At 35.8% G+C, this 27140-nt stretch overlaps 1 pseudogene; it reads right to left on the bottom strand.

Annotated features, from left to right (window-relative positions):
* Positions 1 to 740: 740 nt before the first annotated feature.
* On the bottom strand, positions 741 to 3022 carry LOC101270257 (cofilin-2-like; annotated as a pseudogene).
* Between the last annotated feature and the right edge of the window lie 24118 nt (positions 3023 to 27140).

Here is a 27140-nt window from a genome sequence, read left to right as displayed (position 1 = left end):
CCACCCCTCTAGGTGGTCACAAAGCACCGAGCTGATCTCCCTGTGCTATGCGGCTGCTTCCCACTAGCTATCTGTTTTACGTTTGGTAGTGTATATATGTCCATGCCACTCTCTCACTTTGTCCCAGCTTACCCTTCCCCCTCTCCATATCCTCAAGTCCATTCTCTAGTAGGTCTGTGTCTTTATTCCTGTCTTACCCATAGGTTCTTCATGACTTTTTTTTTCTTAGATTCCATATATATGTGTTAGCATACGGTATTTGTCTTTCTCTTTCCGACTTACTTCACTTTGTATGACAGACTCTAGGTCCATCCACCTCACTACAAATAACTCAATTTTGTTTCTTTTTATGTCTGAGTAATATACTCCATTTTATATATGTGCCACATCTTCTTTATCCATTCATCCAATGATGGACACTTAGGTTGTTTCCATCTCCTGGCTGTTGTAAATAGAGCTGCAATGAACATTTTGGTACATGACTCTTTTTGAATTATGGTTTTCTCAGTGTATATGCCCAGCAGTGGGATTGCTGGGTCATGTGGTAGTTCTATTTGTAGTTTTTTAAGGAACCTCCATACTGTTCTCCATAGTGGCTGTACCAATTCACATTCCCACCAGCAGTGCAAGAGTGTTCCCTTTTCTCCACACCCTCTCCAGCATTTATTGTTTCTAGATTTATTGATGATGGCCATTCTGACTGGTGTGAGGTGATATCTCTTGGTAGTTTTGATTTGCATTTCTCTAATGATTAATGACGTTGAGCATTCTTTCATGTGTTCGTTGGCAATCTGTATATCTTCTTTGGAGAAATGTCTATTTATGTCTTCTGCCCATTTTTGGATTGGGTTGTTTGTTTTTTTGTTATTGAGCTGCATGACCTGCTTATAAATTTTGGAGACAAATCCTTTGTCAGTTGCTTCATTTGCAAATATTTTCTCCCATTCTGAGGATTGTCTTTTGGTCTTGTTTATGGTTGCCATTGCTGTGCAAAAGCTTTGAAGTTTCATTAGATCCCATTTGTTTATTTTTGTTTTTATTTCCATTTCTCTACGAGGTGGGTCAAAAAGGATCTTGCTGTGATTTATGTCATAGAGTGTTCTGCCTATGTTTTCCTATAAGAGTTTGATAGTTTCTGGCCTTACATTTAGGTCTTTAATCCATTTTGAGCTTATTTTTGTGTATGGTGTTAGGGAGTGATCTAATCTCATGCTTTTACATGTACCTGTCCAGTTTTCCCAGCACCACTTATTGAAGAGGCTGTCCTTTCTCCACTGTACATTCCTGCCTCCTTTATCAAAGATAAGGTGACCATATGTGTGTGGGTTTATCTCTGGGCTTTCTATCCTGTTCCACAGATCTATATGTCTGTTTTTGTGCCAGTACTATACTGTCTTGATTACTGTAGCTTTGTAGTATAGTCTGAAGTCAGGGACTCTGATTCCTCCAGCTCCATTTTTTGGAGAATAGCTATTTTAAGAAGATACACAGGTAACAGGAATTAACACAGGGGTACTAGGATAAATTGATGACACAGTTAACACAACTGGAATTCCTTTTGGGTTGGGGGATTAAACTCATTACAAAAAAAGTGCTTTCCATGCATAGTGTTATATCCATGCTGCCATGTCACCAAAAGTAGGCTTGCCAAGGCAAGTGAAGTGTACGAATGCTCCAGCCTCACAAAACTGCAATGAAGTGCAACTATAAATAATACTGAGTAAAGTTTACCATCTCACCAGTGAATAATACTTTAAAGGCATTCAATTAGCCTAACCCTTTTCAGTATTCTAAGCTATTCACATTGACAATCACCTTCATTGTAGTGCTTGCTACAAGGGAGACATATAAATAGTTGTTTGGGCTAAAATATAACGGGAAGGCATTCCTTGGGTTCTACATAAAAGTAACAGTTTAATGGCAATCTCTGATAGGCTGCTTACATGAATGATATTTCCTTCGTTCATTGTGTTGTTAGGACCCAGTGGGAAGAGAAAGGGAAAAAAACCACCCAAAACCTAATATTATTCTAGTTGCCTGAGCTGGTGTAACGAAAGCTCCTCAAGATCCAGATGGCACTTGACTTTGATTTTACAGGGTTTTCCTTCAAGTGAAACTACTACATTGCCTCTCACTTTCTCTCCAAGTGTCAAACGGTCCTTTATTATCATCTAAGCCATTTTCTTGCCACTCATGTTATTACCTCTAAATTTCTTTTTAGTGGCATCTATAGAGCTAGCATAAATCTTTTTAAAGGTGCACTTTCAGAAGCCCAGAATATAAATACTAGGTCTTCTTTCTTAGACTCTTTTATTTTCTATGTGGCATCTTATTATCAGCAATCATTCCTAGGTAGCAACTTCACAAAAGGTGCGTAGGGGTCCTCTACAGTATCACCAGTGTCACCCACCAAGATCTGTTTTGCCTTCTCTACAATTACTTGTCTTCTGTCATCGCCTAAACAGAAGAGAACAGCTTTCTTTTTTCGCTGTCTTGTGTAGAAGATTACCTTACGTTCCTATCATTAACAACTTTGATGACCTCATCATTCACTATAACTCCAGAAGCCAGTTTCAGAGCACGCACGTGGAGTAAAATCAGGAAGCAGAGGGCAAAGGCGGCGTGCCGGGGGCCATGGGAGGAGCTCCGAGGTCCCTTTCACGCCCCTGGCCACGCCCCAACACCAGACGCCCCCCCCCCCCCGCCCCGCCCCGGTGCCCGAGCCCTCCCTCCCCCCGCAGCAGGGCCGGCGGGCAGGTAGGGGGAGAGCAGAGGGGCCGCAGCGCCCACCTTGGAGGCCACATTCCGGTTAAAATGGCGGTCTCTGGCCCGGGGCCGCGCTCCCCACCTCGGGGGCCCGCAGGCTGCGCGCCTGCCTTACCAGGAGGCTGTCGGCTGAGGCTGCAGCGGCGGCTCGGGCTCCCCCTCGGTGGCGCCGTGGGGAGAAGGAGGGGCGGGCGGGCTGCAGAGAGCGCGGGGCACGCCCTCGAAGAATGTTTACAGTGAAGAAAATTAGCGTCATGGACCTCTGGACACTTAAGATAAAGCGCACGTTTTTAATAAGCTCTGGTGTTTAATTATTGATTTGACTGAAAAAAACTCCAAGAAGGCAGTTATGTCTGTGGCCACCCCAGGCTCTTAAATGTATATTGAAAGAACAAAATTTGCTTTTTAAAATATCTTAGAAGCAGTAACAGCAGTACCAAGCATAAAAAAATTTAGTGCTTAAAATATGCAAGGGTCCAACTCAAACACGTTATTCCTTAAAAATTAGAATAACAACCAAAGAGCTGTTTGTTATTCAAACAAGAATAGATTATTTTCCATGTTTTTATCTATATTCTAACAAAAAAGAAAACTTAAGCTATTTTTTATTCATATTCTTCGTAATATTTAGATTATTAAAATCATCAATGAAGTAGGAAAATATTGTAGTTAGATAGGAGATACCACAACACAAAGTATGGGTTAACATTTCTTCATTTCTAATAGTCCTCAATATTTCAGAAGATGTAGAAAATTAACATTTTCATGCTGTGGTTGATGGTCATATGTATGCAGTACACTGTTTCAGAAGAACAATTTTTAATTCTTTCTGTTTATAAAGAATTAGTTAAACTTGAAAATGTACGTAATAGGCTTGTTGGGTCTTATAAATGTTTATATGGTTAATGGCACTATTCTTGAACAAAATGGAAATGTATCTTATTGTCATGCATTCATATAAAATATGGGATTCTCTGAACATGAACTATAAAACTATTTAGAATATTCAACTATAAGCAGTGACAAGTAAAGTCAATTTATTTTTTAAATATAATCTTGTTAAACTCCTGTATATCTAGTTTTTCTTTTGATGTTTTATTGATTTTAAACTTCAATAATTAGAATGTATCTTCTATCAAATTTTTTTTAATTTATATGAAACATGGAGAAAATGAGATAACTAACCACAGAGTAATTTATTGATTCCTAGACATTCTTGTTTCAACTATATCTCTCATTCCCCTGCCTCCAGAAGTCTTAGGAAGTGAATTTGCTTTTTGGACAAGATGTTCCAGGTGTTTCTTGTGTTTTCCTACCCCGTCCTGAATTTAACCACCTCTCCAAGAATCCCTAAGACATTTTAATGTTTAAATACATTCAGATACCATCATCTAGGTGCTGGTGAACATCTTCATTGCTACTAGGTCCTTGTTCCTAGGCCCTTTAGGTGGACAGATGAAGGTTTTAAGATTAAAAAAAATGAATTCTAACTGGTATTTCAAAAATAAATTTAGAAACACGGAATTTTTATTCCTTTTCATTAAAAAATTTCTACTACTTTGTTCTAATGTTGAAAATATTGGCTCCGAATAACATCAGCAAAATGTTTTTATACTTTACACATAATTTATTTATTTATTTATTTTTTTGGCGGTATGCGGGCCTCTCACTGTTGTGGCCTCTCCCGTTGCGGAGCACAGGCTCCGGACACGCAGGCTCAGCGGCCATGGCTCACGAGCCTAGCCGCTCCATGGCATGTGGGATCTTCCCGGACCAGGGCACGAACCTGCGTCCCCTGCATCGGCAGGGGGACTCTCAACCACTGCACCACCAGGGAAGCCCTACATATAATTTTTGAATACCAATATCGTTAATAAGAATAGACTAACTAAATCAGTATTTTACAATTTAGATTATATGTTAGAATATTCTAATATAGTACATACATTAGTATATTTATGTATATACGTATAAATATTTTATTTTTATATACATCCAATATGATTGTAGAGTCAAATTACTGTAACTTCAAATCACTTGAAATGTGCGTTGCTGATAACCCAATAGTATTTTTGCATTAAAAAAATTGCTAATTTTTATACTTAATTTTATGATCATGTTAAACTACTTACAGGTTCTATAGTAAAAACTTACAAGAGTTGCCTCATGGAAGTTTTATTACTATTATGTCCTCTCTATTCTGCTTCTTCCCTCATTGCATAGACCGATATTCTATTGTTTTTACTATTTCGTTTCATTTTTATAAACTGTAAATCATTGCGTTTCTACATTGTATTCCTTCTTCATTAGGTACACTGAAATATACATACATGCTGATTTACAAATTAATCTTAGCTAAATACATCCTAGAACTTTATAGAAATAAAGAGAAATATTTTCTATTGCTCTATATAGCTATTATGTAATATAATAATGCAACCTCTAAAAAGGATCTTTTTTTAAATTGTAGTGTAATTGACTTATAATGTTATATTAGTTTCATGTGTACGACATAATAATTTGATACTTGTATACATTGTGAAGTGATCAACACAATAACTCTGGTTAATATATCTGTCACCATACATGATTCAAAAAAAAATTGTTTCTTCTTGTCATGAGAACTTTTAAGATTGATTCTCTTAGCAAATTTCATATATGCAAGAGTGTTATTAATTATAGTCCCCATGCTGTACATTACATCTCCATAACTTATTTATTTTATAACTGGAAGTCTGTACCTTTTGATCCCATTCAACCATTTTTCCCATCTCCCACACCCCACCCCCCACCACTGGCAACCACAAACCTGTTCTCTGTATCTGAGTGTAGTTACTTAAGGTTTTTTTAAATTCTTTTTTTGTTTGTTTCTCATTTAAGTGAGATCATACATAAAGTATTTCTCTTTCTCTGTCTGATTTATTTCATTTAACATCATGCCCTCAAAGCCCATCTGTGATATCAATATAGTTCCTTCTTTTTTATGGCTGAATAATATTCCATTGTATATGTGTGTGTATGTAAACACACACACCACATCTTTGTCCATTTATCCATCTATGGACACTTAGATTGTTTCCACATCTTGACTGTTGTAATGCTGCAATGAACATGGGGTTCATATACCTTTTTGAGTTAGTGTTTTTGTTTTCTTTGAATAAATACCCAGGGGATTGCTGTATCATATAGTAGTTCTATTTTTAATTTTTTAAGGAATCACCATGTATTTTTTTTTCATAGTGGCTGCATCAGTTTACATTGCCATCAACCATGCACAAGTGTTTCCTTTTCTCTGTATCCTCACCAACACTCGTTACTTCTAGTCTTTTTGATAATAACCATTTTAACAGGTGTGAGGTGATATATCATTCTGGTTTTGATTTGCATTTCCCTGATGTTTAGCAAAGTTGAGCATGTTTTCTTTGAAAAAAAAATGTTCAGATCCTCTTCCCATTTTTAATTGGATTTTTTTTAATTGGGTTTTTTGCTGTTGAGTTGTATGAGTTCTTTATATATTTTGGATGTTAACCCCTTATCACGTATGATTTCCAACTAGTTTTTCCCATTCAGTAGATTACCTTTTCATTTTGTTGATGATTCCTTTGCTGTGCAGAAGGTTAGTTTGATGTAGTCCCACTCCTTTATCTTTGCTTTTGGTGTGAGATTCAAAAAATCATTGCCAAGACCAATGTCAAGAGTAATACCACCTAGTTTTCTTGTAGGAGTTTTATGATTTCAGGTCTTACATTCAAGTCTTTATTCCATTTTGAGTTAATTTTTGTGTTTAATGTAAGATGGTCCAGTTTCCTATTTTTTTTTTTTGGATTTGGCTGTCCAGTTTCTGAAAACCATGTGTTGAAGAGTCTGTCTTTTTCCATTATATTTATTTCCCCCCCTTGTGCCTTTGTCATAAATTAACTGACCATAAATGTGGGGGTTTATTTCTGGATTCTATTCTGTCCATTAATCTAAGTGTCTATTTTTATGCCAATACCATACTGTTTCGATTACTGTAGCTTTGTAGCATAGTCTGAAGTCAGGGAATATGATGCTTCCAGCTTTGTTCTTAAGATTGTTTTACCTATTCACAGTCTTTGTGAATTCATACAAATTTCAGAATTGTTTGTTCTACTTCTATAAAAAAATTCCACTGAAATTTTATTATGGATTGCATTAAATCTGTAGATTGCTTGGGTGATATGAATATTTTAACAATATTAATTATTCCAATCCTTGAGCATAGGGTGTCTTTCCATTTATTTGTGTCTTCAGTTTCTTTCATGAATGTCTTACAATAATCTGTGTACAAGTCTTTCACCTCCTTGGTTAAATTTATTCCTAGGTATTTTATTCTTCTTTGATGTAGTTATAAATGGGATTGTTTTCTTAATTTCTCTTTCTGATAGTTCATTTATTAGTGTATAGAAATGCAACAAATTTCTATACATTGATTTTGTATCCTGCAACTTGACTGACTTTATTATTTCTGACAGTTTGTGGTGGAGTCTCCAGTGTTTTCTATATATAATAACATGTAATCAGAAAATGCTCTTCCTTTGCACCTGGGATGCCTTTTATTTCTTTTTGTTGCCTATTTGCTCTGGCTAGGACTTCAATAATTTGAATAAAAGTGGTGAGAGTGTGTGTCCTTGTCTTGTTCCTAATTTTGAAGAAAAGGTTTTAGCTTTTCTCCATTTAGTGTGATGATAGCTGTGGGCTTGTCATAAATGGCCTTTATTATGTAGAGGTATGTAAGCTGGATATCCACTTTGTTGAGTGCTATTTTATCATAAATAGATACTGAATTTGTCTAATATTTTTTCGGCATCTATTGGGATGATTTTTATTCTTCATTTTCTTAATATGGGATATCACATTGATAGATTTGCAGATGTTGAACCAACCTTGTATCCTTGGAATAAATCTCACTTGATGATGATGTATGATATTTTTACTACATTGTTGAATTCAGTTTGCAAATATTTTGTTGAGGATTTTTGCATGTATGTTCTTCAGGGATACTGGCTTTTAATTATCACCAACCTGATAAGCTTAGTTTCTTGTGATTGGTTTATTGGGAAAGTGGAATAGAAGTTGGGGAGCTAAAAAAAAAAAACCAAAAATAGTTGGGGGGCTAACAAGTAGACTGCTAGGAATAGAAATCAGTGATACTGAGGTAATAGTCTTTCCCTTTTTAAATTAATTATTGTGGAACAGTATAATGCCTTCTGGATATAATGATGCGGTTTTTATAGCTCCCCTTACCTATGAATAAAGTGTATTATCATTGATTAAAAACAGCTCTTGTTGCCATTAATTCCAAGTATGTTTGATTGGTTATAATTCATTGAATTTCTATGCATGTCTATTTGAGTTTTACTTTGGGATATAAATAGAGAATAACCCTTGATGTCTTTACTTTGGGCACATGGGTGAAAATAACTCATTTTTTTCAATGCAGGTGAGAAGTCCAACACTATTATTACTTATTATTGTACTACAAGTAACAGTGTTCTTACTTACGTAAGTATACTTATTTATTTCTTAGTGAATGGTGTGGCAGTCACTGCATGTACACTCTGATCTTTATCACAATCACACTGAGATAAAATTAAAATCAACAGCAGTGCTTCCCTCCTTCAAGAAATCTTAGTTGTCTCTGAAAGGACTATTAAGAAACATGAAAAGAATGTAGAAGACAGAATCAAGATGTAGATACAGATTCAGTAAACATATTACAATAAAAAGATAAGTATTTTGAAATTATAAACCAAGCAATAACAACTAAGAATAGAAACAGAGGCAAGGAAAAAAACTATATAATATTAAAATTAACTATTTTTCAATGATATTGAAGTATACTATGAGCAAACATAAAAGGAAATTTAATTCACGCTCAAGATTTACTTTTTATCACAAACTGATTGCTTTAAAAAAAAAATCACCAAGCCATTAATGTATTGCTTCATTTGATTTCAGATATTTCAATGAAAAATTAATTCTATGACTGTATTTTAAGATCTTAGTTTTGCTAAGGCTTTCAGTTCTTTACTATATCTTGTTGCTGATCAAGAGAATTAAATTACACCTTAATGTGTAGCACTCTAAATCTAGATTCAAAAAGGTCTAACTGATTCTGACTATAACATTCAAGTTAATTAGAGTTTGTTTAGTAGTTGCAAAATGTTGGGCAGTTAACCAAACTAGAAAAGACAAGGGTACTTCAAGCTGAGCAGAAATGTAATTTATCCTGACTGATTCTATTACCTACTAAAGATATGTTATTCATACTAGCACCCGAAGTAATCAAATGCAAGTTTATAAACTAATGAAGTATATACTCTGATTTGAGAAAGGGACAAATAATTTTATGTCTAGAAATTATGCCGGACTACAGGACAACAAACTTATACTGTTCAAAGAGAGAAGGGGCAAGGGTGAGAAAGAGAGGCTGTGTCTGACTCTTACAGTAGTGAAAAAGACTCCAGGACTGTTTTTACTATGGCAATAATTTATATTATTGGTTAGTTTCTGGCTACCTGGTCATCTAATAAAATAAATACATGTGGGTATTATTCCTTGTTTCTACCATCATATCAAATAATTTTATCATTTTTATATTATTGTTACATGGAACATGGATATGAATATACTGTTGATACTTTTGCAATGTTTATTTCATATAACATGTTCAAATACATAACAAAAATAAACTAGTTTGTTGAAAAAGTTTTATGTCACATATTGGTCACTTTTCAAAAGTCCAGTGCAATCAAAACAGGTAATTAGTTTCAAGAAACAAAGTTAAATCAAGGGTCAAAACTTCCAAAATCTAGCCTCACTATAATTGAAATGCACAGGATTCTGCTTTTATTTTATTTTTTTCTTTCACTTATACCTATGCTCAAAAGAATGTGGTCAATATTTTTAACATGCTTAAGTTAATATTTATATTTATATTGTATTTATGTATTTAGTAATAATATTCTTTATGAAGGAATAAAAGTTTTTTTTTTAATTGGGTTAAACAAAGATCTGAAATAAAACTATACATGAATGGAAAATGGAAGGAAAATGTTTTCACAAAAATGCAATCCTGAAAATCTGTAAGACCTATGTGCAATATTGGATAATATGTGTATTTTACGTAAGACCTAGTGTTCTTATATGTAAAAGGGAAACATTACAAATATTACAGAACATTAAAAAAGGGGCTGCATTAGTAGTCCTTGCCTTATATAGTTATTTCAAGGAACAAAAGAAAGCACATAAATCCTTAAGCATTGTATCTGACAAATAGTAAATATGTAAAAGGTAATCAGTGCTGCAGTATTACAGAAGAGTGAGGTACTTCTTGAGATGAGATGATTACATTCAGTAGCACTGTGCCAAGTGAAAAGTGGTAGCATATCCAATTCCTTCTCTTTAATCTTTGTAGAAAATTATTGTCCTTTTAAATTTCATATATATCCTCTTTTTTTTAGCGTTTCAAAGAATTGATAGTGGTCACAAAAGAAGCATTAGAGATTGAGTTAAGTTTTTCATATAATCATAAAACTAATTTCTGGAAGTTAACTAGGTAATAATTTTATCAGAAATTCTTAGTCGGATACAGCTTAGATAAAACTCAGAGAATCAGTTGGGGGATATTTGCTTCTAGAGAATATAACAAGCATAGTTATCTCTTGTTCCCCTTCCTTTTTTAAAAAAAATTTTTGTTGGAGTACACTTGATTTACAATGTTGTGTTAGTTTCAGGTGTATAGCAGAGTGAATCAGATTCTTTTCCCATATAGGCCATTACAGAGTATTGAGTAGAGTTCCCTGTGCTATACAGCAGGTTCATATTAGTTATCTATTTTATTTATAGAGATGTGTATATGTCAGTCCCAATCTCCTAATTTATCGCTACCCTCTCCCCTTATCTCCTGGTAACAATAAGTTTGTTTTCTATATCTGTGACTCTATTTGTGTTTTGTAAGTTAAGTTCATTTGTAGCCTTTTTTTTTTTCAGATTCCACATATAAGCGATATCACATGGTATTTGTCTTTTCTTCTTCTTCTTTTTTTTTTTTTAAATGTTCCCTTGTTGTGGAGGGAAGGGATAGTTAGGGAGTTTGGGATTGACATGTACACACTGCTTTATTTATTTATTTGGCTGCAATGGGCCCTAGTTTCTGTGCACAGGCTTTCTCTAGTTGTGGCGAGCAGGGGCTACTCTTCATTGTGATGCACAGCCTTCTCATTGCTGTGGCTTCTCTTAGAGCACGGGCTCTAAGTGTGTGGCCTTCAGTAGTCGCAGCATGCAGGCTCAGTAGTTGCAGTGCATGGGCTCAGTAGTTGTGACTTGCAGGCTCTAGAGCGCAGGCTAAGTAGTTGTGGCACATGGGCTAAGTTGCTCTGTGGCATGTGAGATCTTCCCGGACCAGGGATCAAACCCGTGTCCCTGCATTGGCAGGCGGATTCTTAACCACTCTGCCACCAGGGAAGTCCCTAATATTTGTCTTTCTGTGTCTGACTTACTTCACTCAGTATGAGAATCTCTAGGTCCATCCATGTCACTACAAATGGCATCATTTTGTTTTTTTTAACGGCCGAGTAATCTATTGTTTATATATACCACATCTTCTTTATCCACTCCTCTGCTGATGGACATTTAGGTTGTTTCCTTATCCTGGCTATTGTAAATAGTGCTGCAATGAACATTGGGGTGCATGTGCCTTTTTCAATTATGGTTTTCTCTGGGTGTAAGCTCAGGAGTGGTATTGCTGGGTCATATGATAATCCTATTTTTAGTTTGTTAAGGAATCTCCATACTGTCCTCCATAGTAGGTGTACCAGTTACATTCCCACCAACAGTGTAAGAGGGTTCCCTTTTCTCCACACCCTCTTCAGCATTTGTTGTTTGTAGATTTTTTGATGATGGCCATTCTGGCTTGTGTGAGGCAATACCTCATTGTAGTTTTGATTTGCATTTCTCTAAAGATTAGTGACGTTGAGCATTCTTTCATGTATTTGTTGGCAATCTGTATATCTTCTTTGGAGAAATGTCTATTTAGGTCTTCCGCCCATTTTTGGATTAGGTTGTTTGTTTTTTTGATATTGAGCTGCATGAGCTGCTTGTATATTTTGGATAATAATCCCTTGTTGGTTGCTTCGTTTGCAAACATTTTTGCCCTTTCTGAGGGTGTCTTTTCATCTTGTTTATGGTTTCCTTTGCTGTGCAAAAGCTTTTAAGCTTCATTACATCACATTTGTTTATTTTTATTTTTATTTTCATTACTCTAGGAGGTGGATCAAAAAAGATCTTGCTGAGATTTGTGTCAAACAGTGTTCTGCTGATGTTTTCTTCCAAGAGTTTTATAGTGTCCAGCCTTACATTTAGGTGTTTAATCCATTTTGAGTTTATTTTTGTGTATGGTTTTAGAGAGTGTCCTAATTTCATTCTTTTACATGTATCTGTCCAGTTTTCCCAGCACCACCTATTGAAGAGGCTGTCTTTTCTCCATTGTATATTCTTGCCTCCTTTGTCATAGATTAGGTGGCAATAGGTGTGTGGGTTTATCTCTTGGCTTTCTATCCTGTTCCATTGATCTATATTTCTGCTTTTGTGACAATACCATACTGTTTTGATGACTGTAGCTTTGTAGTATAGTCTGAAGTCAGGGAGTCTAATTCCTCCAGCTCCATTTTTCTTTTGCAAGATTCCTTTGGCTATTTGGGGTGTTTTGTGTTTCCACATAAATTGTAAAAAATTTTTGTTCTAATTCTGTGAAAAATGCCACTGGTAATTTGATAGGGATTGCATTATATCTGTAGATTGCTTTGGGTAGTATAGTCATTTTGACAATATTGATTCTTCCAATCCAAGAATGTGGTGTATCTCTCCATCTATTTGTGTCATCTTTGATTTCTTTCATCAGTATCTTATAGTTTTCTGCATACAGGTCTTTTGCCTCCTTAGGTAGGTTTATTCCTAGGTATTTTACTCTTTTTGTTTCAATGGTAAATAGGATTGTTTCTTTAATCTCTCTTTCTGATCTTTCATTGTTAGTGTATAGAAATGCAAGTGATTTCCGTGTATTAATTTTGTATCCCACCACTTTACCACATTCACTGATGAGCTCTAGTAGTTTTCCAGTAGTAGCTTTTGGATTTTCTATGTATAGTATCATCTCATCTACAAACAGTGATATTTTTACTTCTTCTTTTCCAATTTGGATCCCTTTTATTTCTTTTTCTTCTCTGATTGCCGTGGCTAAGACTTCCAAAACTATGTTGAATAGTAGTGGCAAGAATAAACATCATTGTCTTGTTCCTGATCTTAGAGGAAATGCTTTCAGGTTTTCACCATTGACAGTGATGTGTGCTGTGGGTTTGTTGTATATGGCCTTTATTATGTTGAGGTGGGTTCCCTCTGTGCCCACTTTCTGGAGAGTTTTTATGATAAAGCGTTGTTGAATTTTGTCAGAAGCTTTTTCTGCATCTACTGAGATGATTGTATGGTTTTTATTCTTCAGTTTGTTAATATGGTGTATCACATTGTTTGATTTACATATATTGAAGAATCCTTGCATCCCTCGGGTAAATTCCACTTGATCATGCTGTATAATCCTTTAATGTGTTGTTGGATTCTGTTTGTTAGTATTTTGTTGAGGATTTTTGTAACTATGTTCACTAGTGATATTGGCCTGTAAGTTTTGTTTTTTGTGTGTGTTTGTGATATCTTTGTCTGGTTTAGGTAATCAGGGTGACTGGGGCCTCATAGAATGAGCTTTGGAGTATTCCTTCCTCTGCAATTTTTTGGAAGAGTTTGTGAAGTATAGGTGTTGTGTTTTAGAATTTGCCTGTGAAGCCATCTGGTCCTGGATTTTTGTTTGTTGGAAGATTTTTAATCCCAGTTTCCATTTCATTACTTGTGATTGGTCTGTTCATATTTTCTGTTTCTTCCTGGTTCAGTCTTGGAAGCTTGTATCTTTCTAAGAATTTGTCCATTTCTTCCAGGTGGTCCATTTTATTGGCATACAATTACCTATAGTAGTCTGTTATGATCCTTTTTATTTCTGCAGTGTCAGTTGTTACTTCTCCTTTTTCATTAATAATTCTGTTGATTTGAGTCCTCTCTCCTTCTTGATGAGTCTGGCTAAAGGTTTAGTAATTTTGCTTATCTTCTCAAAGAACCAGCTTTTAGTTTCATTGATCTTTGCTATTGTTTTATTAATCTTTATTTCTGCTCTGGCCTTTATGACTTCTTTCCTTCTACTTACTTTGGGTTTTGTTTGTTCTTCTTTCTCTAGTTGTGTTAGGTGTAAGGTTAGGTTATTTATTTGAGATTTTACTTGTTTCTTGAGGTAAGATTGTATTGCTGTAAATTTCCCTCGTAGAACTGCCTTTGCTGCATCCCATAAATTTCCCTCTTAGAACTGCTTTTGCTGCATCCCATCCCTTTTGTTTTGGGTCATTGTGTTTTCATTGTCATTTATTTGGAGGTATTTTTTGATTTCCTCTTTGATTTCTTCAGTGATCCATTGTTTATTTAGTAACATATTGTTTAGTAACATATTGTTTACCTTTTTTTCCTGTATTGATTTCTAATCTCATAATATTGTGGTCAGAAAAGATGCTTGATATGATCTCAAAATTCTTAAATTTACTGAGGCGTGATTTGTGATCCAAGATATGATCTATCCTGGAGAATTTTCCATGTGCACTTGAGAAGAAAGTGTATTCTGCTGCTTTTTGATGGAATGTCCTATGAATATTGATTAAGTCTATCTGATCTAGTGTGTCATTTAAGGCTTGTGTTTCCTTATTAATTTTCTGTCTTGATGATCTGTCCATTGGTGTAAGTGGGGTTTTAAATTGCCCCACTATCATTGGGTTATTGTTGATTTCCCCTTTTATGGCTGTTAGCATTTGCCTTATATCTTGAGGTGCTCCTATGTTTTGGGTGCATAAATATTTACAATGGTTATATCTTCTTCTTGGATTGATCCCTTGATCATTATGTAGTGTCCTTCCTTGTTTCTTGTAACAGTATTTTAAAGTCTATTTTGTCTGATATGAGTATTGCAACTCCAGCTTTCTTTTGATTTTCATTTGCATGGAATACCTTTTTCCATCCCCTCACTTTCAGTCTGTGTGTGTCCCTAGGTCTGAAATGGGTCTCTTTCAGACAGTATATATATGGGTCTTGATTTTGTGTCCACTCAGCCAGTCTGTGTCTTTTGGTTGGAGCATTTAATCCATTTCCATTTAAGGTAATTATTGATATGTATCTTCCTGTTGCCATTTTCTTAATTGTTTTCAGTTTGTATTTGTAGGTTTTGTTTTTTCCCCCTTCCTCTTTTATTCTTTTCCCTTGTGTTTCTTGCTTAGAGAAGTTCCTTTAGCATTTGTTGTAAAGCTGGTTTGGTGGTGCTGAATTCTCTTAGTTTTTGCTTGTCTGTAAAGATATTGATTTTTCTGTCATATCTGAATGAGATCCTTGCTGGATAGAGTAATCTTGGTTTTAGTATTTTCCCTTTCATATCCTGCCACTTCCTTCTGGCCTGCAGAGTTTCTTCTGAAATATCAGCTGATAGCCTTACAGGGATTCCCTTGTATATTATTTGTTGCTTTTCTCTTTCTGCTTTTAATGTTTTTTCTTTGTAGTTAATTTTGTTAGTTTGATTAATATGTGTCTTGACCTGTTCCTCCTTAGCTTGATCCTGTATGGGACTCTGTGTTTCCTGGACTTGGGTGACTCTTTCCTTTCCCATACTAGGAAAGTTTTTGACTGTAATCTCTTCAAATATTTTCTCAAGCCTTTTTCTTTTTCTCCTTTTTCAGGGACCCCTATAATTTGAATGTTGGTCCATTTACTATTGTCCCACAGGTCTATGAGAGTGCCCTCAGTTCTTTTCATTCTTTTTTTTAAAAATTCTGTTCATGGAAGAGATTTCCACCATTCTGTCTTCCAGGTCACTTATCTGTTCTTCTGCCTCAGTTATTCTATTGCTTCCTTCTAGTATATTTTTCCTTTCAGTTACTGTCTTATTCATCTCTGTTTGTTCTATAGTTCTTGTAGGTCTTTGTTAAACTTTTCTTGTATCTTCCCGATCTGTGCCTCCATTCTTTTTCCAAGATCTTGGATCATCTTTACTATCACTACTCTGAATTCTTTTTCAGATAGATTGCTTATCTCCTCTTCATTTAGTTGTTCTTGTAGGTTTTTATCTTGCTCCTTCCTCTGCAACATATTTCTTTGTCATCTCATTTTGTCAAACTGTGTTTGTGCTCTCCTTTCTGCAGGCTGTAGCATCGTAGTTCTTTCTTCTAGTGTCTGTCCTCTGGTGGGTGAGGTTTGTCCAGAGTCTTGTACCATTAGCCCTTTGATAGGGGGTTTGATTGGTGTTGTGGTGACCAGTTCCTGCCCTAGATATTGAGAGGAGTCTCCCCTTTGCTCTATGGTTGTCACTGTCCTGTTAGGGGTGGGATCTGCTCCCTTGTTGTTGGAGCAGAGGCCCTCAGCTCTGTTTCTTAGCTGTGCTTCTGATCTGCAGTGCAAGGTAGGTGGCATTGGAGAACTACCACTGGGAGAGAAGCCACTGAGTATTACTCCTCTGGAGCTGTTCACCTGTGAATGTGCTCTGTTGTGTCCCCTTTTGCCCATTGTGTGGGCTCACAAAGTATACTGTTGTTGGCACTGCTCTCAGTCCTGCCTTAACTGTGCGTATGCCAGCAATGGGCCCTGGTGACTCTAAGGCATCATTTTCACCCAGCCACCAGCACAGATCTACTGAGGTCAGGTTCCAGGACTGTGGTAGTCATGCTCCTGGACCTGCTGTGGGAGCTATGGAGGCAGCTCGGGCTCTGGTCTCGCCCAACCCCACATTGGCCCCTGCTGATGGCAGGTTCCGGCACCCACTGATGGATTTCCTAGTAGCAAGAGGTTTCTGCATGCTCCCAGGACAGCATGTGTAGGTCCTGGGAAGTGCTGGTGTAATTCCTAGTGGCAGAAGTTGTCTGTGCCCTTCCACGTCAGTGGGAGTGGGTCCTGGGGCCTGCTGGAGGAATTCCTAGTGCGAAAGCTGTCTGTGCCCTTTTGGGTCAGCAGGGGTGAGGCCTGGTGTCTGCCTGCAGGTCTGGAAGAGGCAGCCAGTGCCAGCCTCTGGAGCCCAAGATGGCGGCAGTGACTCACACCCACCACTGGAGCTCCTGCAGGTGATGTTTTGTTTTCTGGGAGCACTCACAGGGAAAGAAGTTCCTATGGTGGTCCTGCCCCTGTCCTCATGTGCCTTCAAACAATGGTAATTTGCCTCTCTGGTTGGCCGAGGCTTCTTCCTAGTACACACTCAGTTGCCATGGCCCAACCTCTTCAGGCTATTTCTGCACTTAACCCTGGTCTTCTCCCTGGGACTCAGCTTCAGGGTCTGAGCTTCAGCACCTGAACACCACCCTCAGTGACAGAGGAGTATCTCAAGGTGGGGAATGTAGGGTGGCGGTGCTGACCCTCTGGGCAGGTTGCTTTTCGGTTTGCTTTCCACGAACTGGTTACTCCTCTCTCCTTTTGGGCTCTGAAACTCTCCCTCCATGCAGTCTAATCTCTCGCATGGTGGGGAGCCATCCCAAGGTGTGGGAACCTTTCTTCCTTCACAGCTCCATCTCTGGGGTGCAGGCCCCATCCTGATTCCTTCTTTTTCTTTTTCCTTTTGTCCTACCCAGTTATGTGGAGGCTTCCTTGTCTTTTTGGATGTCTGAGGTCTTCTGTTGGCACTCAGTAGCTGTTCTGTGTGAATTGTTCCACTTGTAGATGTATTTTCAGTGTTTCTGTGGAGGGAGGTGAACTCTGTTTCCTACTCCTCTGCCATTTTTGTCCTGACCCTTCCCCTTCCCTTTTCTAGTTCCTCTCCTCACTTCCCCCTCTGTTTCCATATTTTGTCACTGAGGTACTCTAGTGGCATTTTGTTTATACCTCATTTGTATCTCAGTTTCATCCCCCAGGAGATGTGGCTTCAAAACAAGTAAGCTATCCTTTCAAGATTCTTGGGAAATTCACTATCTTGCCACATACGTTTGGACCAAATTTTTTCCTGAACATAGTATGTGACTACTAGTACTGATTCCTCTTTTGCTGTTTTTACCTTTTCTAGATTTGCATGGGTTACTCAAAGTATGTATGCCACCCTTCAGGCTAGAATATGGCAAAATCCATATCTGTAATTTATAGATATATAGCAGCTTAATGGAAAAATAAACAGTCTCCTTCCACATGTTTACAGAAAAATAACTAGCTACCTTGTCAGGCAGATGTATACCCAACAGAGGAAAGTGAACATACATACATATCAAGAGAAAATCTGAAAATTAGAAATATGAAAACAATGGGTAACACAGGCAATTTACCAACATTACTTGGTGGTCAAAATGTATCTCACATTCAGAGAAAAAGGAACATGGATTTGGGGCAACACATCAAACTAACTATTCTTGCTTATTGAGAGATTGGGTACTACATATAGAAACATATCCAACTTTTTATTATTATTATTATTTTTTTTTTGCGGTATGTGGGCCTCTCACTGTTGTGGCCTCTCCCGTTGCGGAGCACAGGCTCCGGACGCGCAGGCTCAGCGGCCATGGCTCATGGGCCCAGCCGCTCCGCAGCATGTGGGATCCTCCCGGACCGGGGCATGAACCCATGTCCCCTGCATCGGCAGGCGGACTCTCAACCACTGCGCCACCAGGGAAGCCCCATATCCAACTTTTATAAGCCCCAATATAGAACTTTTAAGTAGAGCAGTTAATGTTTCTTTCTCTTATGTTTAATTATGATTAGAAGCTTGGAAAACCTGGAGCAATTTCAACAAGGAAACTTGCTTACTAATTGGCTTTTCTCAACTTCTCACAAATTACAGTTACACCAAATCATCAGTACTGATAATTCAATTCAAAAGGAAAATAAGAAAACCATAGCAGTATATAAAGTACTTTAGTTTAACATTTCAATAAAATATTTACTATGGAGTAAGAGAAGAATGAAATTGATTTCGTATTCTCCTATTTTAAAAAATGTTTTAATTGAAGTATAGTTGATGTATAATATTATATAAGTTACAGGTGTACAGTATACTGAATAACAATTTTAAAGGTTATATTCCATTTATAGTTATTATAAAATACTGGCTATATTCCCCATGTTGTACAATATATTGTCGTAGCTTATTCTATACATAATAGTTTGAGCTCTTAATCGCCTTGTCCTATATTGCCACCCCCTCATTCCCTCTCTCCACTGGCAACCACTAGTTTGTTCTCTACAGCTGTGAGTCTGCTTCATTCTTCTTCACTAGTTTGTTGTATTTTTTAAAAATTCCACATGTAAGTGATATCATACATATTTGTCTCTGACTTACTTCACTCAGCATAATTCCCTCCAAGTCCATCCATGTTGTTGCAAATGGCAAAATTTCATTCTTTTTCATTGCTGAGTAGTATTCTGTTGCATATGTATACCACATCTCCTTTATCCATTCATCTGTTGTTGGACACTTAGGTTGCTTTCATATCTTGGCAGTTATAAATAATGCTGCTATGAACACTAGGGTGCATGTGTCTTTTTGAATTAGTGTTTTTGTTTTTTCTCAGATATATACCCAGGAGTGGAATTGCTGGGTCATTGGGTAGTTCTATTTTTACTTTTGTGAGAAACCTCCATACTGTTTTCTACAGTGGCTTCACCAGTTTACCTTCCCACCAACAGTGTACAAGAGTTCCTTTTTCTCCACATCCTCACCAATATTTGTTATTTGTGTTATTTTTCATGATAGCCTTTCTGATAGGTGTGAGATGATAGCTCATTGTGGTTTTGATTTGCATTTCCCTGATGATTTGTGATGTTGAGCATCTTTTCATGTGCCTTTCGGCCATCTGCATGTCTTCTTTGGAAAAATGTCTATTCAGGTCTTCTGCCCATTTTTTAATTGGGTTGTTTCATTTCTTTTTTTGATGTTTAGTTATATGAGCTGCTTATATATGTTGGATATTAACCCCTTATAGGTCATATCATTTGCAAATATTTTCTCCCATTCAGTACGTTGTCCTTTTGTTCTGTGGGTCGTTTCCTTTGCTGTGCAAAAGATTTTAAGTTTAATTAGGTCCCATTTCTTTATTTTTACTTTTATGTCCTTTCCTTTTGGAGACAGATCCAAAAACATATTGGTACAGATTATGTCAAAGAGTGTCCTGCCTATGTTTTCCTCTAGGAGCTTTTTGCTTTCCAGTCTTACTTTTAGGTCTTTAATACATTTTGAATTTATTTTTGTGCATGGTGCTAGAGAATGTTCTAATTTCATTATTTTACATGAAGTGGCCCAGTTTTCCCAACGCCACTTATTTTACATACTATGGAGGAAAGACAGTATATTCTTGCCTTCTTTGTCATAGATTAATGGACCATAAGTTCGTGGGTTTATTTCTAGACTCTTTATTCTGTTCCATTGATCTATATTTCTGTTTTTGTCCCAGTACCATACTGTCTTGATTACTGTAGCTTTGTAGTATAGTCTGAAGTCAGGGAGCATGATTCCTCCAGCTCCATTCTTCTCTCTCAAGATTGTTTTGGCTATTCAGGGCCTTCTGTGTTTCCATACTGATTTTAAAATTGTTTGTACTAGTTCTGTGGAAAATTCCATTGACGTTTTGATAGGGATTGCATTGAATCTATATATTGCCATGGGTGTTATAGTCATTTTAACAATAATAATAATTACTCCAGAAAGTGATCATAGAGAGAACATAACTCAACATAAAAAAAAGGACATATATGACAAACCCACAGCTAACATCATACTCAACAGTGACAAACTGAAGGCATTTCCTCTAAGATCAGGAACAGGACAAAGATGCCCATTCTTGCCACTTTTCTTCAACATAGTATTGGAAGTCCTAGCCACAGCAATTAGACAAGAAAAAGATATAAAAGGAATCCAAATTGGAAAGGAAGAAGTAAAATTATCAGTTTGTAGATGACATTATACTATACATAGAAAATCCTAAAGATACCACCAGAAAACTGCTAGGCCTCATCAGTGAATTCTGTAAAGTTGCAGGATATAGAATTAATATAGAGAAATCTGTTGCATTTTGACACACTGATGATGAACTATCAGAGAAATTAAGGCAATAATTCCATTTACCATCACATGAAAAAGAATGAAATACCCAGGAATAAACTCACCTAAGGAGGTAAAATACCTATTCTTGGAAAAGTATAAGCCACTGATGAAAGAAATTGAAGACAACACAAACAGATGGAAAGATATACTGTGTTCTCCTACTGTTTTTTTTTTTTTTTTTTTTGCGGTATGTGGGCCTCTCAATGTTGTGGACTCTCCCGTTGCAGAGCACAGGCTCCAGATGCACAGGCTCAGTGGCCATGGCTCACAGGCCCAGCCACTCCACGGCATGTGGGATCTTCCTGGACCGGGGCACGAACCCGTGTCCCCTGCATCGGCAGGTGGACTCTCAACCACTGCGCCACCAGGGAAGCCCTCCTACTATTTTTAATATAGAATTATTTGCAATAATGGAGGGTCAGGACAAGGATTTTTATCAAAAATTAGTACCTTGAGAAAATATTAAAATAACAGCATAGTTATTTAAGGTAGTGGTAACAAAACTGCCACTTGAAAAAATGTAATTTTAAGTACTAGAAAATAAATTTCCTTTGAGAAACATTTTATTTTCTGGGAGAAGTAGATTTTGATTATTACACTTGTATATTGTGGATGCATTTATATAAATTTTCTTTGCCTTTTTTTTCTAATGAATTTAAGTGAGACCAACAAATAATTGCAAAACAGTATAGAAATTCTATCTTCTTAATTAGCATCTTATTTCTTATTCTAGAAAGCATGTCTCTTTTTGCATACATGTTATGAATAAGCATATATTGTCTAATACTTAAATAATTTGGAAACTAATTAAGGGATAGCATATATGAAGTTTCTATTCTACCAATTGAGGTTTTTCTATTTAGTTAGCTGCACTCTATATTGATTGCAGTGTTTAAAGTACTTATGGGGGTATTTAGCTAGCTAAATATCAAAACTTCTGTCATATGATAGAAAACAAAATATATTTTCTTATTTTATATATGTAATTTTTAGAGCATGTAGCAGATGTGAATAGAAGAATACACTTAAAAATATATTAAATGAAATTACATTTAATAGTATATGAAAAATATTTCTTGCATTTAAAAAAGCCTTTTTAAAATGTAATTTCTTTCACAAATGTTTCTCTTTTTTATAGAGCATGTTTTATTAATATTTCTGATGTCCTATACAAAGTTTTCTTTTGTCTTTGTTAGAAAAAAATTGGTGTTAAGATAGTATCATTAATATTACAAGTTGTGCCTAAGTAATGATTGCAGCATTATTTTTCAGTCAACAAACTTATTTTTAGGAGAATTTTAGGCTTACAGAAATTTTGAGCATATTGTACAGAATTCATGCACACACAGTTTCCCCATTATTAATAATATCTTGCTTTTGTGTGGTACACTTATTACAATTAACCAATACTGATGCATTTTCATTAACTAAAGTCTGTAGTTTACATTAAGATTCACTCTGCGTTGTATGGCTCAATAGGTTTTGACAATTCATTAATATGGCATATACCTCTGTATGAATGGTATATGAGTATATACCACTGTAGTGTCATATGGAATACAGGGATTCCATAAAGTACCCAGGATTGCTAAAATATATGAGCTAAATTAAGAATAGGAATCTGGATTATATTATTTCCTTCCTTTTACTAATTTTGGGCTTAATATTTTTTTCTTTTTCTAGTTTCTTGGGGTGTTTGAGATCTAATTCTTAATATATTAATTTATTGCTATAAACTTTCATCTCAGAACTGCTTCTGTTGCATTACATAAGTTTTTAATGTGTTGTATTTCTACTTTAATGTGTTTTGAGATTTTTTTACTTTCCCTTTTGATTTCTTCTTTGACTCATTGGTTGTTCAAAAATGTGTGTTTATTTGCCACATATTTGTAGATTTTCCACCTTGCCTTTTGTCATTGATTTATAGCTTCATACTGTTGTGATCAGAAAAGAAAGTTGGTATGATTTCAGTCTTGTTAAATTTGCTAAGACGTGTGTTTTGTCCCATTGTATGTTCTATCCTAGAGAATGGGCTGTGTGCACTTGGGAAGAATGGGTATTCTGCTACTGTTGAGTAACATGTTCAAAATAGGTTAAGTCTATTTATTCTAAAGTGTGGGTCAGTTCCATTGTTTCCTTGTTGATTTTCTGTCTGGATGATCTATCTACCCATTGCTGATAGTAGAGTATTGAACCTCCCTACTACTATTGTATTGCTGTCTATTCCTCCCCTTAGATCTGTTAGTATTTGCTTAATATAATTTGGCATTTTTATGTTGGGTGTATACATATATATATATTTATAGTTGTATCTTCTCGATGTCTTGCCCCCTTTATCATAATATAATAACCTTCTTTGTTTCTTGTTACTGTTTTTGGCTTGAAGTCTATTTTTTCTGATATAAGCATGGCTACCTCTGCTTTGTTCTGGCTTCTGCTTGCATGGAATACCTTTTTCCGTCACTTCAATTTGAGCCTATATGTGTCTTTAGAGCTAAAATTAGTCTCATATAGGCAGCATAGTTGAGTCTTATTTTTTACCTGTCCGCTCTGTGTCTTTAAATTGGTGAATTCAATTCATTTACATTTAAAGTCACTGTTGATATGTAAGGTCTTATGAATGCCATCTTATTATTTGCCTTCTGTTTGTTTTGTATCTTCATTGAATGATTCATGATGCCATGGTGCTGATGTCATTCTCCACATTTGCTATCTTGACCTTCAGCATGGTGGTTGGGATCCAAGAGTGAGCATCCACAGCTTTTTGTTTGTTTGGGTTGTTTGCTTGCTTTAGACCTCATAATGCAGAGTGTCAAGTTTAATGTGCTTCTCAGTTTATGATACATGTTTTAAAATTACTGGTCCACATGAGGCTATTCATTTATTATAATATTATGGTTTTAAATCAAATTGTGACTTCATTTGCCTTTCTCTTATTACTAATGAGTTTGGGTATATTTTAATATAGTTGCTATCTCTTGATGTAAAATTCCTAGTCATAACCATTGCCCATTTTTAAATTGTCTTTGGGTCACGTTTTTTGTTTCTTCACATTTCTTGCATTTTTAAAACATTATGTACTGAACATTGTGATGATATGTTGTAGGTATTCTTAATTCTGTTAACTTCCTCTAGGCATATATAATTTTAGTTCAAGCAGTCATTTATATTATTTGCTGTTCTACTTGAACTTATGCAGTAATGATTTTAGACATTTATTAGGAGGTATTTGTTTTGTTCTTATTATAAGCATATATTAAATCCACTCATGATGAATATGATAATAAACAACATATGAGAGTATATTGAAGGTAAAAAAGATTATCATTTGATGAATTAAGGAATGCTTACCAGTGGATGCTACTTTTCAGATATTTATCTTCTCTTCAATTATAATTTTCTTTAAATCATTAGCTCATAACCCTGTATCATTAAACTATATATAATGATTATTGTCACTTTATCATTACCTTCAATTCTACCATGTTTGGATATCCTCCCATCAAAATATAAACATAATTAAGTATTTCCAATATGAAAATAATCTAACACATATGCCAAAATAAAGTTACAAGAATGACTAATATTTTAACTATTGATGGCCCTCTATTTACCATGTTTTTTTTTCCACTGCTAAATATCTTGAGACTTGTGTAAATTCTATCTACCTGTCTATCCCCCATTCTCACACTTCTCAACCCATTAGACTTGGTTCTTTATGCTCTTGCCAATATCACTAAAGAAGATCATATTCTGATTTCCATATATAGGTTAATATTACTGGGACTATGTACATTTGATACTTATTTTACTATGAACATAAACTGCTCTATAAAATTAATGGGCTTTTTTCCCAGTTTTATTGAGATATAATGGACACAGAGCATGTATAAGTTTAAGGTGTACAGCATAATGCTTTGACATATATATTGTGAAATGAATACTGCAATAAGTTTATTTAACATCCCTCATCTCATATAGATATAGTAAAGAAAAAAAATTTTTTTCTCCCTGGAATGAATACTCTTATGATTTACTCTCTTAAGTTTTATATATATATCATACAGAAGTGTTAACCGTAGTTATGTTATACATTACATCTCTAGTACTTATTTATTACTGGAAGTTTGTAACTTTTGACCACCTTCATCCAATTCCCTCTCTGCCCCCCAACCTCTGGTAACCAGAAATCTGATCTCTTTTGCCATTAGTTGTTTTTTTTATTTTTAAGATTCTACATATAATTGAGATTATACAGTATTTGTCTTTGTCTGACTTATTTCACTTAGCATAATGCCCTCAAGGAAGGTCCATCCATGCTGTTGTAAATGGCAAGATTTCCTTCTTTTTATGACTGAATAATATTTCTGTGTGTGTGTGTGTGTGTAACACCTGCTTTATCTATTCATCCATCCATGGATATTTAGGTTGACTCCATTTCTTTTCTATTGTAAATAATGCTGCAATGAACATGGGAATGCATATATCTTTTCAAGTTAGTGTTTTCATTTTCTCAGATAAATACCCAGAAGTGGAATTGCTGGATCATATGGTAGTTCTATTTTTAATTTTCTGAGGGCCCTTCATACTGGCTGTACCAATTTACATTCCCACCAACAGTGTACAGGTGTCCCCTTTGCTCCACAATCTCACCAACATTTATGTTCTCTTGACTTTTTTTTCTTAACATCTTTATTGGAGTATAATTGCTTTACAATGGTGTGTTAGTTTCTGCTTCATAACAAAGTGAATCAGTTATACATATACATATGTTCCCATATCTCTTCCCTCTAGTGTCTCCCTCCCTCGCAACCTCCCTATCCCACCCCTCTAGGTGGTCACAAAGCACTGAGCTGATCTCCCTGTGCTATGCGGCTGTGTCCCACTAGCTATCTATTTTATGTTTGGTAGTGTATATATGTCCATGCCACTCTCTCACTTTGTCACAGCTTACCCTTCCCCCTCCCCATATCCTCAAGTCCATTCTCTAGTAGGTCTGTGTCTTCATTCCCATCTTGCCCCTAGGTTCTTCATGACCTTTTTTTTTTCTTAGATTCCATATATATGTGTTAGCATACCATATTTGTTTTTCTCTTTCTGACTTCACTCTGTATGACAGACTCTAGGTCCAACCACCTCACTACAAATAATTCAATTTTGTTTCCTTTTATGGCTGAATAATATTCCATTGTATATATGTGCCACATCTTCTTTATCCATTCAGCTGTTGACGGACACTTAGGTTGCTTCCATGTCCTGGCTATTGTAAATAGAGCTGCAATGAATATTTTGGTACATGACTATTTTTGAATTATTGTTTTCTCAGGGTATATGCCCAGTAGTGGGATTGCTGGATCATATGGTAGTTCTATTTTTAGTTTTTTAAGGAACCTCCATACTGTTCTCCATAGTGGCTTTTTGATGATAGACATTCTAACAGGTGTGAGATGATATCATAGTGGTTTTGATTTGCATTTCCCTTATGATTAGTGAAGCTGAACACCTTTTTCAGGTATCTGTTGACCATTCATATATCTTCCTTGAAAAAAATGTGTATTCAGGTACTTTGCACATTTTTAATTGTTTGTTTTTTTTTTTTTGTCTACTGAGTTGTAGTGTTCTTTCTGTGTTTTCAAAATTAACCTCTTACCACGTTTATGATTTGCAAGTATTTTCTGCTATTCAGCAGTTTGTTTCTTCATTTTGTTGGTGGTTTCTTTTGCTTTGCAGAAGCTTTTTACTTCCAGGCATTCCCACTTGTTTTTGTTGCCTTTGTTTTTGGTGTCAAATCCAAAAAATTATTGCCAAGATGGATGTCAAGTAACTTAATGCCTATATTTTCTTCTAGAAGTTTTATTGTTTTAGGTCTTACATTGACCCATTTTGAGTTAATTTTTGTGCATGGAGTAAGATAGTGGTCCAGTTTTATTCTTTTGCATGTGACTATTCAGTTTTCTGAACTCCATTTATTGAAGAGACTATCCTTTCCCCATTGTATATTCTTGTCTCCTTTGTTAAAAATTGTGGGCTTATTTCTAGGCTCTCTATTCTGTTCCATTTACGTATGTGTCTGTTTTTATGCCAGTATCACACTATACTATAGCTATAGTAAAACACTACACTCACTTTGATTACTACGGCTTTATAAAATAGCTTGAAATCAAGAAGTGTGATGCCTCCCACTTTGCTCTTCCTCAGGACTGCTTTGACTATCCAG

The sequence above is a fragment of the Orcinus orca genome, chromosome 4 (genome assembly GCF_937001465.1).
Source record: "Orcinus orca chromosome 4, mOrcOrc1.1, whole genome shotgun sequence".
In the NCBI taxonomy this organism is placed as follows: domain Eukaryota; kingdom Metazoa; phylum Chordata; class Mammalia; order Artiodactyla; family Delphinidae; genus Orcinus; species Orcinus orca.
Note: the sequence above shows the minus strand (reverse complement) of the source record. Positions and strands in the feature narration are given on the sequence as shown.